General features: G+C 44.8%; 3 long non-coding RNA genes across 4 annotated transcripts; 2 read left to right on the top strand and 1 right to left on the bottom strand.

Annotated features, from left to right (window-relative positions):
* The first annotated feature begins 5002 nt into the window (after nucleotides 1–5002).
* Nucleotides 5003–9670, top strand: LOC310765898. Of its 2 annotated transcripts, XR_014549860.1 has the most exons (3): nucleotides 5003–5729; nucleotides 5991–6272; nucleotides 9142–9670. It is a non-coding gene; the product is annotated as an uncharacterized lncRNA (long non-coding RNA). The 2 variants fall into 2 exon arrangements; XR_014549861.1 differs by lacking the exon at nucleotides 9142–9670 and having other exon boundaries at nucleotides 5991–6376.
* LOC310765908 lies at nucleotides 6125–9630 on the bottom strand. The gene is made up of 2 exons (XR_014549871.1): nucleotides 9570–9630; nucleotides 6125–6347 (listed from the first exon to the last, which is right to left on the bottom strand). It is a non-coding gene; the product is annotated as an uncharacterized lncRNA (long non-coding RNA).
* An 850-nt stretch (nucleotides 9671–10520) lies between the features above and the next one.
* Nucleotides 10521–11274, top strand: LOC310764021. The gene is made up of 2 exons (XR_014548982.1): nucleotides 10521–11112; nucleotides 11150–11274. It is a non-coding gene; the product is annotated as an uncharacterized lncRNA (long non-coding RNA).
* Nucleotides 11275–19747: the final 8473 nt, after the last annotated feature.

The following is a 19747-nucleotide window of genomic DNA, read 5'->3' as shown; positions in this document are numbered from 1 at the left end:
CGCCGCACCGGTTGTACTTCTGCCTTTGAGACGCTTTGCAAGCGGAATCGAAACCTCGCAGGGAGCCAGTCATCTGCAAGCCTTCTTGATTGGCCGAGAGCCCTCTTTCGTTTGCATAGGACGCACCCATAATGCTACACGGCGGTTTTCCTTGCCTTTGATGCAAGAATCGAACTAAAAAAACCCGAGATATTTTGCTTCTATAACGTCTGGATGCAAGTTTTGATATTTGGACGAAGTCGTTGTTGTAATTATCATCAGAATCCAGTTGGCTTTTTGTTTACAGGGCGGGGAAGAATCATTCGCCGTGACCTATGTGTCAATACAAAGTACAGGTATAAATACATTTGGCGACACTTAGTAGTTTCGGCTGGTCCGATTGCAGTGGTACTTATAATTAATTGATCACAGTCAGTTACAGGTTTCTTTGTTCTTTCTCCACTCCCACTGCTTCACTTGACCAGTCTTTTGCCTTGCAGCGCCTACAGAGAGAACGTGTGGACACAGAGCTTGGCTTCCCCAAGAGCCTTTGAATGGCTGTTTGGGAGATTTCAAATGAGGAGGTGCTTTGCACGCCTAGCTCAAGAATATCTGCCCAAATCAGTTCAGGTCATCTAGCCCAACCCCCTGCAATGCAGGATTCAAATTCTTGGGAGTTAACTGAGGTATGATGCGGATTAAGTTGTGGCAGGAACTGTTGGATCTTCCCACTGAACCCATCTCCCCCCCCCCCCCGCCCCAGCACTGCTAACTTATGGTTTTAGAGCTACTAGTCGGCAACCTTATCCGATGATGGGCCGGTCCACGCTCCAACCAGGTTGGAGGAGCGCCCGTGCATGTGTGCACACGCTATTTCTGGCACTCCTCTGACCCAGAAGTGCACCAGAAATAGTGTATGCACATGCGCACGGGCGCTTCTCTGTCCCACATGCTTTGTTGTTGTTTAGTCGTTTAGTCGTGTCCGACTCTTCGTGACCCCATGGACCAGAGCACGCCAGGCACTCCTGTCTTCCACTGCCTCCCGCAGTTTGGTCAAACTCATGCTAGTAGCTTCAAGAACACTATCCAACCATCTCGTCCTCTGTCGTCCCCTTCTCCTTGTGCCCTCAATCTTTACCAACATCAGGGTCTTTTCCAGGGAGTCTTCTCTTCTCATGAGGTGGCCAAAGTATTGGAGCCTCAGCTTCACGATCTGTCCTTCCAGTGAGCACTCAGGGCTGATTTCCTTAAGAATGGATGCGTTTGATCTTCTTGCAGTCCATGGGACTCTCAAGAATCTCCTTCAGCACCATAATTCAAAAGCATCAATTCTTCGGCGATCAGCCTTCTTTATGGTCCAGCTCTCACTTCCATACATCACTACTGGGAAAACCATAGCTTTACTATACGGACCTTTGTTGGCAAGGTGATGTCTCACATAGAGACAGATGAGGTGATCAGGCACTCCCATTTCTTTAAGAACTTGCCATCTGTCTCAGGAGACAGATGAGGTGATCAGGCACTCCCATTTCTTTAAGAACTTGCCATAGTTTGCTGTGGTTGACACAGTCAAAGGCTTTTGCATAGTCAATGAAGCAGAAGTAGATGTCTTTCTGGAACTCTCTAGCTTTCTCCATAATCCAGCGCATGTTTGCAATTTGGTCTCTGGTTCCTCTTTCTCTTCTAAATCCAGCTTGCACTTCTGGGAGTTCTCGGTCCACATACTGCTTGAGCCTTCCTTGTAGAATTTTAAGCATAACCTTGCTAGTGTGTGAAATGAGTCCAATTGTGCGGTAGTTGGCGCATTCTTTGGCACTGCCCTTCTTTGGGATTGGGATGTAGACTGATCTTCTCCAATCCTCTGGCCACTGCTGAGTTTTCCAAATTTGCTGGCATATTGAGTGTAGCACCTTAACAGCATCATCTTTTAAAATTTTAAATAGTTCAGCTGGAATACCATCACTTCCACTGGCCTTGTTATTAGCAGTGCTTTTCTAAGGCCCATTTGACTTCACTCTCCAGGATGTCTGGCTCAAGGTCAGCAACCACACTACCTGGGGTGTATGAGCCATCCATATCTTTCTGGTATAATTCCTCTGTGTATTCTTGCCACCTCTTCTTGATGTCTTCTGCTTCTGTTAGGTCCTTACCACTTTTGTCCTTTATTATGGTAATCTTTGTACGAAATGTTCGTTTCATATCTCCAATTTTCTTGAACAGATCTCTGGTTTTTCCCATTCTATTGTTTTCCTCTATTTCTTTGCATTGCTCATTTAAGAAGGCCTTCTTGTCTCTCCTTGCTATTTTCTGGAAATCTGCATTCAATTTCCTATATCTTTCACTATCTCCCTAGCATTTTGCTTGCCTTCTCTCCCCCGCTATTTGTAAGACCTCGTTGGACAGCCACTTTGCTTTCTTGCATTTCCTTTTAATTGGGATGGTTTTCGTTGCTGCCTCCTGTATAATGTTACAAGCCTCCATCCATAGTTCTTCAGGCACCAAATCTAAATCCTTAAACCTGTTCCTCACTTCCACTGTGTGGAATAAGGGATTTGATTTAGATTATATCTTACCGGCCCAGTGGTTTTTCCTACTTTCTTCAGTTTAAGCTTGAATTTTGCTATAAGAACCTGATGATCTGAGCCACAGTCAGCTCCAGGTCTTGTTTTTGCTGACTGTATTGAGCTTCTCCATCTTTGGCTGCAGAGAATATAATCAATCTGATTTCGATGCTGCCCATCTGTGCTGGGCCCAAGATGGCAGCTGCCTAATTAGTCAGCAGAACAAAGTTAAACAACTACTGACTACATACAGGATGCAGGATTGCAAAGGGACAGTGGTGCCTATGGATCCAGGTTTCATAAAAACACTTCATATAGATGAGAGTCCTGAATTTGAACATCCTGATGTATATCATTCTGTAATTGGAAGTTTATTGTATCTAGCACAGTGGTCCAGACCTGATATTAGCTACGCAGTAGGCATATTAAGTAGATTGGTCTCAAAACCCACACTAAATGCCTGGAAAGGGGTAAAACAAGTTCTGAGATACCTCAAACAGACAATTGGCTATATGTTACAATTAAATTCTTCAGAGGATGAAATGTTGAGTTGCTACTGTGATAGTGACTGGGGAAATTTGCCAGATAGAAAATCTGTCACAGGACTAGTCATAATGGTCGGTGGAGCTTTAATCAGCTGGCGGTCACGCAAGCAAGACGTTGTAAGTGTGTCATCAACGGAATCCGAGTACGCCACATTGAGTGAATTGTGCAACGAGGTGATTTATTTCAAGCATTTGTTAGCAGATTTAAATGTAAATTGTGGAGAAACAGTATGAGTTTACATTGATAATCAGGCTTGTATAACCTTAAGTAAAACAGAGGGTTTCAAATCACGTTCCAAACATATCTCTGTAAAATACCAAAATGTACGTTGCTGTGTACAAGACAGTATAATCACATGTACTTATGTATCAAGTGAAGAAAATGTAACAGATGTATTAACTAAACCATTGGCAAAGATAAAGAATAAGCAAATGTGCAAGGGTTTAGGTTTGCTGGAAAAATAATCTCCTACATAGGTGTTATTTGATGTTAATTGTCCAGCAGAATCTGTGAGGGGGTGTTCAGTTTCTGTTAATTGATTCTCATGAAAACTTACAGATTCTGGCTTCACACAATTAACTCAAGGCAGTGTCAATTTACTCTTGGCAGAAAGCCAAGGTCTGCTTGACCTAGAAACTACTTACTCTGATTGGTTAACGACCAGCACTCAACTCTGTTATCTAGGAGTGCTAGCACAGTTTGGGTTTGGTGTGTTAGGAGTAGGAGTGCTGTGTATGGTTGAGAGAGAGAGAGAGAAAGAAAGGATTTATTTTGCTGTGTTTTGTATGCAGAAACTCTGCTGGTTTTATTTTTCCTTTTAATAAATCCTGTAAATAGTTATTCTGAGTCTAGCTGACTAGTCATTTCCACCTCAACTAGCTTCTTCGCTGTGCAGGAAAACTCTGCTACGTTTGGGCTAAAGCCATTAGAGCTATGCCTGACACTTCAAAGTTCCATGATAAAAGGTCTGCCTTGGATTCGTATTGAGATCATTCTATCATTTTTGAGATTGCATCCCAGTACAGCTCTCGCCACTCTTTTGTTAACTATGAAGGCCACTCCATGTCTTTTATGGGATTCTTGCCCACAGTAGTAGATATGATGGTCATCTGAACTGAATTCGCCCATTCCTGTCCATTTTAGTTCACTGATGCCAGGATGTCAATATTTATTCTTGCCATCTCATTTTTGACCACATCCAACTTACCCAGGTTCATGGTTCTTACATTCCAGGTTCCTATGCAATATTTTTCTTTACAGCATTGGACTTTCCTTTTGCTTCCAGGCATATCCGCAACTGAGCGTCCTTTCGGCTTTGGCCCAGCCACTTCATCAGCTCTGAATCTACTTATACTTGTCCTCCGCTCTTCCTCAGTAGCATGTTGGATGCCTTCCGACCTGAGGGGCTCATCTTCCAGAGTCATAACTTTTATATGCCTGTTGCCTTTGTCCATGGAGTTTTCTTGGCAGGGATACTGGAGTGGCTTGCCTCCAGGTTCCTCCTCCAGGTGGATCACGTTTGGTCAAAACTCTCCACTATGACCTGTTCATCTTGGGTGCCCTGCTCGGCATAGTTCATAGCTTCTCTGAGTTATTCAAGCCTCTTCGCCACGGCAAGGCAGTGATCCATGAAGGGGTCCCACATGCTTGCACACGCACTATTTCCGGTGCACATCCAGGTCAGCGGAGCACCCATGTGCACACACTATTTCCGTGTGTATAGGCGCCATCAACCCGGAAATCAGTCCCCGCTCTGCGCTGTGCCAGTAAGAGTGGGTGGCGGGGGCAGCAGGGGTCGCCATGGGCCAGTTAGACAAGCCTCATGGGCCACTACTGACCCATGGCCCTTAGGTTGCCGACCTCTGTATTAGAGGCTTAATTGCTTATTATTTGCCTAGTTTGAGCTGCATTTGAACTGCACCCCTTCCATTTTAATTTTTTTACTTTTATTATTTAATATGCACATACATCCAAACATATACTCACTTACTTTAGAAAACTTGAATACAAATACAAATAATACAAAAACACTACACTTATGTGACTTCCCTCCATCAGTGTACATCATTTCTTATTCCTTAATATTCTTATTTACATTGCAATCTTTATCTCTCATCCTTAATATTGTTATTTTACTAATATTTTGTTTTCTGAGTCAGCTTTACACATTTAGTCTAAACATATCAGCATGTTGTTTGTAGAACAGTGTTTACTCATGTATTCTTCAAACCATTTCCACTGTGACCTTCAGTGAATTCAAAAGGTTTATTTAGCCAATCTTCCTTTGTGGGTATCTAGTTTCTTTTCCAGTTTTTGGCAAGTAGGAGCCTGGCTGCGGCGGCTGCGTATAGAAATATTGCTTTCCTGTCCTGTGGTATGTCCTTTCCAATTATGCTCAAAAGAAATGCTTCAGGGTTTTTTTCTAGAGGAATTTTTAGCATCTTTTTTCATTCCTCATCCACACATCTCCAAAAAATTTTGACTTTTCCGCAGCCCCACCATAAATGCATCATGGTTTCCTCTACCTCCTTGCATTTCCAACAAAGGTTGGATCTAGACTTGTATATTTTGGCAAGTTTTGAAGTTGTTATGTGCCTCCTGTAAAACATTTTCATAATGTTTTCTTTTATGGAGTAACAGGCGGTGAACCTTATACAGTGGTGCAAGACGAAATTAATTCGTTCTGCGAGTCTTTTCGTCTTGCAATGTTTTTTGTCTTGCGAAGCACGGTCCGTCGCAACTGCGCCTCTTCAAGCGGCTTTAGAAAAAAAGCGAACAAACTCGCAAGACGTTTTCGTCTTGCGAAGCAAGCCCATAGCGAAAATCGTCTTGCGAAGCGACGCAAAAACCGAAAAACCCTTTCGTCTTGCACGTTTTTTGTTTTGCGAGGCATTTGTCTTGCAGGGCTCCACTGTATCAATCTTTAGAAGCCTATCCCACTGTTCTAAATGTATTGCATGACCGATGTCCTGGGCCCATTTGATCTGTACTTCTTTTACTTCATCTTTTAAGTTCCATTCCAATATGAAATCATATACTTTTGATAATAATTTTTTATTGTTTCTGTTATGTATTGAAGTTCTCACCCTGGGCCAGCAGGGGGATACTGTAGATAGTTTTCACTCAGGTCCACATATACAAATAAGGGATTGAAAGTGACGTTCAGTGATTGGATAGTTACAGAAAGTTGTTACAGTTGCGTTGTAGTGGAGCTCTATATAAGCAGGCTGGCTGAACCCTTCAGTTCAGTTCTGTTCTGGCCTGTGAATAAACAAGAGCTGTTTGAAGAATCGCTGTGTCGTCTGATATGTTCACCCACAATGTAACAGTTTCTTAATAGTACTTTTTGTAATTTTGATTCTTCCTTTTCAAAGCCTAATTTTTTATCCAAATTAAAAACGTTGTTTAAGTGGTGATATTGGAGCCAGTCTGTGAGGTGGTGCCTTATTATCTTCAAATGATTTCAACTTTATCTGGTCTTGTTCTTCCTTTAATAGTTGCCTATACGTTTCCCAATTCCCTGTCATGTTTCATTTTTTAACCGCAAATGCCTCCAATAATATGGTTGTTGCTTCCTGATAATATGGTTGTTAAATCCTTTGTGGACTTTTATTATTTTATGTGCCACCCATATCTCTCTAGATCTAATATATCTAATTTTTCCAATAGAATCCAATATTTTATCCAGATTAAACACTCAGCTTTATAATAAATTTTGAAATTTGGCAACACAAATCCTCCTCTCTCTTTCCTATCAGTCAATAATTTATATTTGATGCGAGGTTTCTTTCCTTGCCAGATAAATTTTGTCAGCACTTTCCTCCAATCTTTTTTTGTTGTTGTTGTTATGACTGGAATCATCTGGAAAAGAAAAAGTAACTTGGGCAATATATTCATTTTTATTACCGAGATTCTTCGCCAAAATTATAATTTCAATCTTGACCAGATTTCTAGATCTTTACTAATTTCTTTCCAGGTCTTTTTGTAGTTGTCATCATACAAATTAATGCTTTTAATTGTGATTTGGATGCCCAAATATTGTGCTTTTTTAAGTATTTCCAATCCTGTTATTTCCCTCAGATCCTTTTTATTCTTCTTCCTGCATATTTTTAACCATTAGTTTTGTTTTTGCTCTGTTGAGTCTGAATCCCGACACTTCGCCAAATTCTGTTATTTTTTTCTAAAGCTTTGGGAATACTTTTTTTTGGATCTTCAACTGTTAATATTAAATCATTGGCAAAAGCTTTTAGTTTAAAGGACGTTTTCCCTAATGCAATCCCTTTAATTTCTTCCTCCTACCTCATTACCGAATTTAGTATTTCTAATGTTAATATGAACAAGAACAGGGATAAGGGACAACCTTGTCTTGTTGAACTGCACCTCTTCTGTTTTATGTTAAGAAAAATCAGGTCCTAAAGGAGCACAGAGGCTTAAAGTGACAAATGTGGCTTCCATGCCTTTAAGAACCAAAGTCTCCTTTCTCATTCCCACTCATGTGCCTTGTCTTTCCTCCACTGTTGAGTAATAAATCTATTCTCACTTTCCCAAAAACAAAGCATACTCTTTCTCTTGAAATTTGCTGTGAATCTTGCTACATCCCAACTAGAGTTACTTGTGCAGAAGTCTCATGGATATTAGCTGATGTTAATATTTTCTTGCTGAAACTTTTTATTAAGTAGTCTGACATTTTGATGCTTGTGTAAGGAGGCTCAGAAGGAGTGACTTGGACAGTTTATCCACATCAGTGGATGTCAGGGACTGGGCAGAGGAGGAATGGTGGAGATGGCTTCCCCAGCCTGATCCTTCCAGAGAAGAAGATGAGAGTTGAGAATTACAACAGGGGTTTGAGGGAGGCCACAGCTCAGAAGCAGATGAGGTGAAAAGCTGGGAAATAATGGGACAGGAGGAGCAGGCAGAGCCGGAGCAGCTGGCTGACAGTTATCACTAGAAAGCATCCCAGACCCACCATCTCCCAGAACCCAGCATGCCTTAAAAATAGGAGAGCAACGAGCTCAAAGAGGGCTCAAAGAGGGCACTTAGTGGCAACCATTGAGGGGGTGGTGCTGTTGAGGAATGAGGTGGGAGAGAAGGGTAGAGGAGATTTACTTGGGACAATGCCATTATTCCAAGAGGCTGCATTCCCAAGCCTCTCTGTAAATATTGAATAAAAAGCAAATGGTAAGGACTTTTCCTTGTCTTATCTGTTCCTGGCAACCTGCCGTGGGGATTGGTTCCTCTGCCGCCTGACAATTAACAGCCCATTCATGGCGGTGGGGGGGGGAGAGAAACTGACAGTTCAGGGGCACTGTGGTGGGGTAGTAACATGCGGCAGGTGACGCGCAAACAGAAATAGATTATAAATATAGATAGATTTATCCTTGTTGCAAAACTTATGGATTTTGTAGGTTTTTTAGCGTGGGATACTTTTTGCTGTATACCCCAAACAGCTATTATCAGAAAGCGACCAGGTGCAGGAGGTATAACTTCAGCATTTTAAAACCCTGATCAACATGCCTGGTTTCTGATCACAGTGTAAAGCATAGTTTCCCAAACTTGGGCACCCAGCTTTTACTGCACTACAACTCCCATTGTAGCAATAGGTTAGGCCAGTCAAATGACCACGCAGCAAGAAAGTTTTAATTGTTTGCCGGCAACAAGCAGTGGCACAGAGGAATAAGTTCCAAAGTCCGGCCTCTCCCAACAGGAGAAGCTTCCCTTTATACATTCTTGAATCAGGTCTTTATCCAATAAAAAGTTACAGCATTACACATACTCAGATAGATACTATAGATTCTGCTTAGAGACAAGAACTGCTTTGCTTGGAGGTTGTGTTCCAGATAGATACATTAGGTTCTGCCTAGAGACAGGGCATGAGGAGTTGGACATTATCCTTCCATGTCCTTATCTGTAATCCTTTTCAGCCTATCTCTGTGTGTCTCTGGGTAAGTGGGTACCTGAGGGGCAGGGAGGATGGGAGTTGTAGCCCCCAAACAGCTGGAGACCCAAGTGTTATGTACTGAAGTTCTCACCCTGGGCCAGCAGGGGGATACTGTAGATAGTTATGCAAATGAAGGATCGAAAGTGACGTTCAGTGATTGAATAGTTTTAGAAAGTTGTTACAGTAACATGGTACTGGAGCTCTATATAAGCAGGCTAACTGAGCCCTTTAGTTCAGTTATGTCCCGGCCTGTGAATAAACAAGAGTTGTTTGAAGAATCACTGTGTCGTCTGATATGTTCACCCACAACTTAACTCTGGCGACAAAGGTGGGATCGATGGACATCAGAGCACAACCAGATGCAGCCACCCTCTGAACTGAGCTGAATCACTGAGCGAAATCACTCAACAGAACCAATTCAGAGCTGACTGTTCTGGCTAGAGAACAGTGTTCCATCCATCGCCCTCCACGCAGGCATCGGATTCCTGGCTTCGTTTGTGCCTCTACCGCCGTTTGCGCCAGCCTCTGAATCATGGGACTCCTACCTCGCTCGGTTCGACTGCTACCTCCAAGCCAACGAGCTGACGCAAGTATCACAGGAGCGTAAGCGGGGCCTATTCCTCAGCCTCTGTGGGTCTGAGGCGTTTGAGACGGCCTGAGCATTGGTTGCGCCTGTAGCAGTCCAGGCAACATCATAGGACACGATCCAAGAGAAGCTCCGCAACCACTACGCACCAAAGCCGTCCAAGATTGCTGCCCGCCATGCGTTCTACCACCGGAACCAGGCAGAGTGGGAGTCAATCAACAACTACACCACTGCCCTCCAACAGGCTGCAATGCACTGCGAGTTCCGAGACTTAGATGATGCCCTGATGGATTGAATCGTCTGCGGGGTATGGGACATCTTTCTCCTTGCCAAGCCAGACCTCAAGCTACAGAAAGCCTTGGAAGCTGCTGAACTCTCCACCCAGGAAATCCGCAAGGCCAGCAGCCTGCCTCTTGCTAGGAAACTAGTTCCAGTGCATCACGAAGAGGCCAGCAGTGATGAGACATCCTCCAGTGAAGACGATGATGTGCAGCAGAGAAAGCAGGAGCGCAGGAAGGTCCAACAGAAGTCCAAGGGCCAATCGGAATGTGCCAGCTGTGGAGGCAACCATTCCCGTGCCAAGTGTCGATTCAGAGATGCCATCTGTCGGAAGTGTTCCAGAAAGGGCCACATCGCTAAGGTCTGCTGATTGGCTCCGTCTGACACCCCCCCTTCACCGACTTGCAAGTCCAAGTCGTCACTCCAGTCCACCAAGGAAAGCTGTTTCGCTCTCACCAACTGCTGCTGCCCGTCTGGAACCACGATTGGTCAAACCGAGTCGCCTATGCGACGCAAGCTGAACGTCACGGTGCTCATTGAAGGAGCTCCATGTGACATGGAGATCAACACCGGGTCTGCTCTGTCCATCGTGTCTTGGAGCACCATCAAAAGACTGGTACCCAGAGTGGCGCCGGCACATAGACCAGCTTAGGCGCAGGGTTGGGGACTTGGACACTACCGTGGTGCCCCCAACTGCACTCGTGGCTCCGGAACAGACACTTACAGATGGTGAGGCTCCACCTACACCTCTCTCGCAAACTGCCGGCATGGAGCCAAACCACTGCCATCCCTGACATTCCGCCAACTCCACTTGCGGATGTTCCACCCACAGCAGCGGATCCAGGGGACTTGGTTTCAACGCCACCTAGGGTCGTGCCACAGCCTCAGCAAGAATCGGGCAGCCCACCGGACCTGGGTACCGCTCCCCGTTAGTCTGGCAGAGTTTCCAAGCGCTCAACTTATTTAAAGGACTATGTTGTTGGATATGTAACACTGTTGGTCTAAGTATGTGGAAGTATGTGAAATGTAACCGATATGATTTTGTGCCTAATTGAACCATTATGTGTAGTGCTGTATATAAGGAAACCATTACGATTGTAGCTAACGCCTTATCTCGGTGGGGAGGGGTGTTATGTACTGAAGTTCTCACCCTGGGCCAGCAGGGGGATACTGTAGATAGTTATGCAAATGAAGGATCGAAAGTGACGTTCAGTGATTGGATAGTTTTTATGCAAATGAAGGATCGAAAGTGACGTTCAGTGATTGGATAGTTTTTATGCAAATGAAGGATCGAAAGTGACGTTCAGTGATTGGATAGTTTTAGAAAGTTGTTACAGTATTCAGTTATGTCCTGGCCTGTGAATAAACAAGAGCTGTTTGAAGAATCGCTGTGTCGTCTGATATGTTCACCCACAACTTAACACCAAGTTTGGGAAACGCTGGTGTAAAGTGAAATGTTTTATTAGGTAGGTGACAAGGGAATAGATTAACTGTATTTTATCCATCTAGACAGACATGTGTGAGTTAACAGACAAAATCAGCTTATCGCTTGTGTTTTAAATAATAGGGCTAAGCAGAGTTTCAACCTCATTTTAGGCAGTTTAATTGAAAGCATAGGAATTAGCCATTAGGCTGATCTCCCCCTTTGTTACCTATTTTTCAAATAAACAAACTAGAGATTGAAAAGTAAACTGAAAAACATAGTTTAATCACAGCCAAGCATTAATCCTTAGCAGCAATAGCATTAAAATAATTGCAGGGAAAATACTTGTATTTGCAGCAAAACAGCTTCAGGCATGTGACTCATGATGGAACAAGAGGAAGCCTGTCTTCCTCCATCGTTGGCTGAAGAAAGAGAGAAAGAGAAAAGGAACAGGAAATACTATAGTGTCATACCTTGTGTTGCGTCCGCTTCATGTTGCGTCTTTTCGCATTACGTCCCGTGGCAACCAGGAAGTTGCAGGCAGCCAAAGGTTGCAGGCAGCTTTACCTGCAGCAATTGCATGTTGATTGCCCTCTTAAAAGACAAAGTCCAGCAACTGGAGGAACGTGTAGCTACGCTCCAAAGAATTAGAGAGCTGGAGCTCTTCTTGGAAGCAACAGAGCACACCGTCTCCACCAAGGAGGAGACAGGGGACTCCCCTGAGAAGGAGGCTAGTTCACCAACACAGGAGCCAGATATATGGAGAAACGTGACTCAAAGAAGTAGGAGGCCCAGGGTTCGCTCTGATTGTTTAGAAATACGCAATCACTTTGAGGTCCTTTCCCCTAGCATGGAAGACGAAGAGCAGACTCCATTTGAGGATCTCTCCCTCATTACAGTCGATCAGGTATATGAAGACGAGCAGCAAAGGCAGTCCTCAGGGAATGTGCAGGCGACCTTGGAACGGACAGCTCACGGAAGAACCCCGACCAGACCTAAGAGGAGGCGTGTAGTGGTGATAGGGGATTCCCTACTGAGGGGAACAGAAGCAGTGATCTGTGGGCCTGACAAGATGTCTCGGGAAGTGTGCTGTCTCCCCGGGGCTAAGATCCAAGATGTAACTGAACGACTGCAAGGAATCATAAAACCCACTGACAAATACCCCTTCCTCTTGGTTCATGTGGGAACCAATGACACTGCAAGCAATAGCCTCCAGAAGATCAAAAGAGATTACGAGGCTCTGGGCAGGAAATTGAAGCAATTAAATGCACAAATTGTCATCTCATCTGTCCTCCCAGTTGAACGACGTGGCCCAGGGAGAGAGGGAAAAATAGTGGAAGTGAACAACTGGCTTCGCAAATGGTGTAAACAGGAACGGTTTGGATTCTTAGATCACGGAATGCAGTTTCTTGAAGATGGACTTCTGGCAAGCGATGGGCTGCACCTCACAACGGTTGGGAAGAATGTTTTTGCAAAAAATCTCAGAAACCTCATCAGGAGGGCTTTAAACTGACTAATGTGGGGGAGGGAGACAGTGCTCCTGAAGGTAGGAGTCTATCAATTGATGAAGATGATCATCCAAATGTCATAGACCGAATGGAGCAAACAGCACGCAGACCTAGTGGTGGGAGGAAAAAATCCTTAAATAAGAGACACGGGGGAATGATTAATGGACTTCAATGTCTGTACACTAATGCGCAAAGCATGGGAAATAAACAAGATGAGCTTGAGCTCTTGGTACAGCAAACTAAATATGACATAATAGGAATCACTGAAACCTGGTGGGATAAGTCCCACGATTGGAATGTAATAATGGAGGGATACAATCTATTTCAGAGAAACAGACCAGACAAGAAAGGAGGAGGAGTGGCGTTATATGTCAGGGATGTGTATACCTGTGAAGAGATCCAAGGTTTAGAACCTCAAAGCCAAAGTGAGAGCATTTGGGTCAAAATTAAGGGAGAGAAGAATAACAGTGACCTCATTGTGGGAGTTTACTATAGATCCCCAAGCCAAACGGAGGACATAGATGATGCCTTCCTGGAGCAGATGGCCAAGCATGCAAAAGGAAGGGAGATAGTAGTAATGGGGGACTTCAATTACCCGGATATTTGTTGGATGTCAAACTCAGCCAAGAGCATAAGGTCAAACAGATTCCTCACTGGCCTTGCAGACAACTTCATTGTCCAGAAAGTGGGAGAAGCAACAAGAGGAACAGCCATTTTAGATCTGGTCCTAACCAATGTTGATGACCTGGTTAGTGGGGTAGAAGTGGAAGGATCATTAGGCGCGAGTGATCATGCTCTTCTGAAGTTTACTATACAGCGGAAAGGAGCAGCCAAGCATACTAGGACTCAATTTCTCGACTTTAAGAAAGCCGACTTCATAAAACTTAGGGAAGTGCTTGGTGAGATCCCATGGACAGTAATACTAAAAGGAAAGGGAGTTCATGATGGCTGGGAGTTTGTTAAGAGAGGGATAGTAAAAGCACAACTTCAGGCAATACCAATGAGACGAAAACATGGAAGGTGCCTAAAGAAGCCAGGGTGGCTATCTAAAGAACTTTTAACTGAGTTAAGATTAAAAAAGGATGTGTACAAAAAATGGAAAAGGGGGGAAACCACCAAAGAGGAATTCAAACAAATAGCCAGCACGTGTAGACACAAAGTCAGAAAAGCTAAAGCACAGAATGAACTCAGGCTTGCTAGAGAGGTTAAAAGCAACAAAAAAGGCTTTTATGGGTATGTTCGTAGCAAAAGGAAGAACAAAGAAACAGTGGGGTCACTCAGAGGAGAAGATGGTGAAATGCAAACAGGGGACACAGAAAGGGCTGAACTCCTCAATGCCTTCTTTGCCTCAGTCTTCTCCGATAAAGAAAACAATGCCCGACCTGAAGAATTTGGAGCAAATGATTCAGCAGAGGAAACACAGCCCAGAATAACTAAGGAGATAGTACAAGAATACTTGGCTAGTCTAGATGTATTCAAGTCTCCAGGGCCAGATGAACTGCATCCAAGAGTATTAAAAGAACTGGCAGATGTGATCTCAGAACCACTGGCAGTCATCTTTGAGAATTCCTGGAGAACAGGCGAAGTCCCGGCAGACTGGAGGAGGGCAAATGTTGTCCCTATTTTCAAAAAGGGGAAAAGAGAGGACCCAAATAATTACCGCCCAGTCAGTCTGACATCAATACCAGGGAAGATTCTGGAGCAGATCATTAAGCAAACAGTCTGTGAGCACCTAGAAAGGAATGCTGTGATCACCAATAGTCAGCATGGATTTCTGAAAAATAAGTCATGTCAGACTAACCTGATCTCGTTTTTTGACAGAATTACAAGCCTGGTAGATGAAGGGAACACAGTGGATGTAGCCTATCTTGATTTCAGCAAGGCATTTGACAAGGTGTCCCATGATATTCTTGTAAAGAAGCTGGTAAAATGCGGTCTTGACTATGCTACCACTCAGTGGATTTGTAACTGGCTGACTGACCGAACCCAAAGGGTGCTCATCAATGGTTCCTCTTCATCCTGGAGAAGAGTGACTAGTGGGGTGCCACAGGGTTCTGTCTTGGGCCCGGTCTTATTCAACATCTTTATCAACGACTTGGATGATGGACTCAAGGGCATCCTGATCAAATTTGCAGATGACACCAAACTGGGAGGGGTGGCTAACACCCCAGAGGACAGGATCATACTTCAAAACGACCTTGACAGATTAGAGAACTGGGCCAAAACAAACAAGATGAATTTTAACAGGGAGAAATGTAAAGTATTGCACTTGGGCAAAAAAAATGAGAGGCACAAATACAAGATGGGTGACACCTGGCTTGAGAGCACTACATGTGAAAAGGATCTAGGAGTCTTGGTTGACCACAAACTTGACATGAGCCAACAGTGTGACGCGGCAGCTAAAAAAGCCAATGCAATTCTGGGCTGCATCAATAGGAGTATAGCATCTAGATCAAGGGAAGTAATAGTGCCACTGTATTCTGCTCTGGTCAGACCTCACCTGGAGTACTGTGTCCAGTTCTGGGCACCACAGTTCAAGAAGGACATTGACAAACTGGAACGTGTCCAGAGGAGGGCAACCAAAATGGTCAAAGGCCTGGAAACGATGCTTTATGAGGAACGGCTAAGGGAGCTGGGCATGTTTAGCCTGGAGAAGAGGAGATTAAGGGGTGATATGATAGCCATGTTCAAATATATAAAAGGATGTCACATAGAGGAGGGAGAAAGGTTGTTTTCTGCTGCTCCAGAGAAGCGGACACGGAGCAATGGATCCAAACTACAAGAAAGAAGATTCCACCTAAACATTAGGAAGAACTTCCTGACAGTAAGAGCTGTTCGACAGTGGAATTTGCTGCCAAGGAGTGTGGTGGAGTCTCCTTCTTTGGAGGTCTTTAAGCAGAGGCTTGACAACCATATGTCAGGAGTGCTCTGATGGTGTTTCCTGCTTGGCAGGGGGTTGGACTCGATGGCTCTTGTGGTCTCTTCCAACTCTATGATTCTATGATTCTATGATTCTATGATTCTATGAAGTACTGGAATGTGTTACTTCTGGGTTTCGCCGCTTGCGTATGCGCAGAACCGCTAAATTACACTGCGTGCATGTGCAGACGCGGTGCTTCTGGATGTGAACGCTTTGAGTTGCAGATGTGCCTCCAGGACAGATTATGTCTGCAACTTGAGGTTCCACTGTATGCTCCTTTCCTCTTAGGAGAGGAGGGAAAATTATGTTGAACAGAGCCTTCTCTACCAATCAGCTATAAAGCTTTATGGTCTTAATACTTTCATGTGCTAACAAGCAAGAATATGCATTGTTAGACTGACTGCAAAATCTCCCACATATAGTGCATAGGATGGATGGTCACTTCAGGGGGCACCAAAACAATGCTGCAGAGTGGAGCATGAGAGGAGAGCGGTGCTGAATTTTAGCATTGCACATGGCACCACTGAAATTTGAGAACCCAAAGTCTGCCACTGGGCGAATGCAAGGCAGAACCAACAGCTCCATGGTCATGCACACACAGGCTTCAGCAAAGGCTTTTGCTCCCTGCTCGCTCCTCCATTTGCATGCAGCAGTCCTGGAAAAAATGGTCCAAAGGAACAGCAACATGTCTGAGAGTCCGTTAGTAATATTATTTATTTGCCTTATTTATAAAAATAAATAGACCAGATCCAGGCGCTTTGGGAAGAAACTGATTTTATGGAACCATTTCAATCGGGGTTTTGGCACAGAAACTGCTTTGGTCACCCTGTATGATGACCTCTGTTGAGAGAGAGACAGGGGAAACATGTCCCTGTTAATTCTTCACAACCTCTCAGTGGCTTTCAATACCATCAACCATGGTATCCTTCTGGAGCGACTCTCCAAACTAGGAGTGGGTGGCACTGATTTGCAGTGGTTCCAGTCCTACTTGGATGGTTGTTCCCAGAGAGTGTTCCTTGGGGAATGCTTTTCTGCCCTGTGGAACCTTCAGTATGGGGTTCCACAGGGCTCAGTCCTATCACCCATGTTGTTTAACATCTACATGAAATTGCTGGGTGGGGTTATCTGGAGGTTCGGAGTATGTTGTCAGCAGTATGCTGATGACACTCAGCTCTATTTCTCCTTTACATCTGTAGGTGAGGCAGTGGAAGTGCTGGACCAGTGTCTTGCCTCAGTAATGGACTGGATGACAGCCAACAGACTGAAGCTCAATCCAGATAAGACTGTTAGTGGGTGGTTCCCTAGACCAGATGGGTGGGAGGTCGCCTGCTCTTGATGGGGTTACACTTCCGCTGAAGGAGCAGGTTCGTAGCTTGGGCCTACTCCTGGATCCTTTGCCTCAGTGGCCCGGAGCGCCTTCCATCAGCTTTGGCTGGTGACCTAGCTACGCCCCTCTCTGGACAGGAATAACCTAACTACTGTTGTCTATGCTCTGGTAACCTCAAGGTTAGATTACTGCAATGTGCTATACATAGGGCTGCCTCTGAAGATGGTTTGGAAACTTCAGCTAGTGCAGAATTGAGCAGCCAGGTAGCTCACCGGAGCAAGACAGTTTGAGATCCTGTTTGTTTGTAGCGTGTTGAGAGGGCTGTGATGTCTTGTTCTATTTTGCTAATTTTTGAGGAGGTTTGTTTTTTAAGGGATGTTTTCTCTTTTATGCAAGCTCCTCTGGTGACCGCTTTCATTGTGTCCCGTAGGAGGGGGGTTGTTATATTGTCTACATCGTTTTCCTTGAAGTAGTTTTGGAGGGTTTTTGTGAGACTCTCTCTAATTTGTTTGTTTGTAGTTAGGATGGGACTGAAGGACCATGATGGGGTGGTTTGTGTTCCTTCTCCTATTTTAACGGTGACTTCTACTGGGGCATGATCTGTGATTTTAATGTTACCTATGTTTGTTGATTCCACTGAGGGGATCAGACCCTGTGTGAGCAGAATGCTGTCCAGTCTGGACACTGTATCATGACGTCCCGATTGGAATGTATGGCTGATGTCTCCCGGGTTTTGCTCACCCCAAATGTCGTAGAGACCCCTGTTTTTTAGCATTTTTAGTAACTTGTAAGAGTTCCTAGTTGTTGGGGGTTTCCTTCGGAGGAAGGTTGCCCATGGGGTTGTAGGGTGGATATCTTTCAGGGATATACCTTTCATATTTAGATTGAGGTCCCCTCCTAGGATTGCTTCCCCTTCAGAGAAGGAGAGGAATTTGTTTAGTGTCTTCTGGAAGAATTCTAATTTTTTCGCGTTTGGGGCATATATGGAGCCGATTGTCAGTTTGATTTTGCCATCTAGTGTCCCTTTAGCGAAAATGAATCTGCCTTTTTTGTCCTTGAGGACTGTTGTGGCAGTGAAGTTCAGGTCTCTACTGAGTATTATGGCTACACCGCGAGCTTTCCCTGAGCCTCGTGCGACCCACTGTTGACTGAAGCGGGGGTCGCTCAGGAGTTTGTTGCCTTTGGGTGGGTTGTGTATTTCTTGTAGGAAGGTGATATGTGGTTTCATGGTGTTTATGTATGAGGTGATGCGTTTTCTTTTGATGGGGTTTCCCAGCCCCCTCACGTTTAATGTAATTGCTTTTAGGTTAGCCATCTTGCTTATCTATTATGTGGGGCGATTCCCTGCCAACCCGTTCGGGTTGTCTTGTGTCTCTCTCTTCGTGTTGTTTAAAGAACCAGTGGGGTTGCGCTGACCTAGGGTGTGGTGGGTGGAGGGCTAATGGGATTAGAGTAAGATTTGGGTTAAAGAGTAGGGGGTAAGTTGTAGAGAGTTTCCTATATGTAGTCATATAGGTGTTTGTTTGGGGTATTTTAGGCCATCTGGCATTTAGCCGGTTGGTCCTAGGTCTCAGCTGGTGTGGAAGGCCGTGTTCAAGGACAGGCCATCCCCCCTGTTGTTTGCGATAGGGGGAGATCAGTGAGACAGTGTGAAGTGACTTTGTAACGTCGTTGTCAAGTATAAGGTTCATAAGCAATGTTGCCAATGTTATGAGCAACATTGTTGGTGTGTTGGGGTGGGGATGTGGGTGCTGGTACGCTCTGGTGCCACCATAGTGCTGGTTGATTTTATCAGATTTTAGCCTGATTGTGGGTTGTGTTATTAAGGCTGGAGGAGTTGTTTTTCCTTAGTATGGAGTATGGGGATGTTGAAGGTGTGGGTGATGGGGAATGTGGTTGAGGTCGTCTGGACTGGTGTTGGGGTGGGGATTTCTGTGGGGGTGCGGGGCTGGGGGGGATGTTGATGGTGTTAACTAAATCTATGTTTTGGGGGGGGGAGAGAGAGGGGGAACGGGGGGGGGGGAATCACCAGTCCTTCAGTTTGTGGTTTCTTCCTGGTTGCTTCATTCAGCTGCGGTTGTTGCTGTTGTAGGGTTGTCCATCTGCGATGAATTGGTTTGGTTAATCTGGGTCTGGTTTCTTGTGTCGTATGGCCGGCGGGACGGTTCTGAGCATGATGCTTGTCTGTGTTGGTTTGCGTTGTTGTGCCGCTTCTGTTGTTTCTTTTTCTTCTGTACCGTCGTCCAGTTGTTTGCTGTTGTTTCCTCGTGGTTGGGGCTGTCACTTGGTGGGTTTGTCAGTTGCCATTCCGGTGGGAGGTCGAGTTCAAGGTTCTTTAGTAGTTGCAGGGCCTCAGGTATGTTGGTAGCCATGTGTTGTGTTGTATTGGTTGTTACAATGAGGCGGAAGGGGAAGCCCCATCGGTATTTGATCCCTGCTTGTTGGAGACGCTGGGTGCATGGGCGCAGGCTTTTCCTCCGGTTTAGGGTATCCTGAGATAGGTCCTGTAGGGCCAGAATGGGGGTTTCTCCATATCGAAGGTTGGTTGAGTTTCTGAGGTTGTTCCATACCTCTTCCTTCTTTTTGTAGCGTGTGAAGCATACAATGATGTCTCTTGGGGGGGCGCTGGGTTTTGGCATAGGTTTTAGGGCTCTGTGAGCCCTCTCCAAGTCATCTGCCT

The sequence above is a fragment of the Podarcis filfolensis genome (assembly GCF_964270895.1).
Source record: "Podarcis filfolensis genome assembly, chromosome: 6".
NCBI lineage: Eukaryota > Metazoa > Chordata > Lepidosauria > Squamata > Lacertidae > Podarcis > Podarcis filfolensis.
Note: the sequence above shows the minus strand (reverse complement) of the source record. Positions and strands in the feature narration are given on the sequence as shown.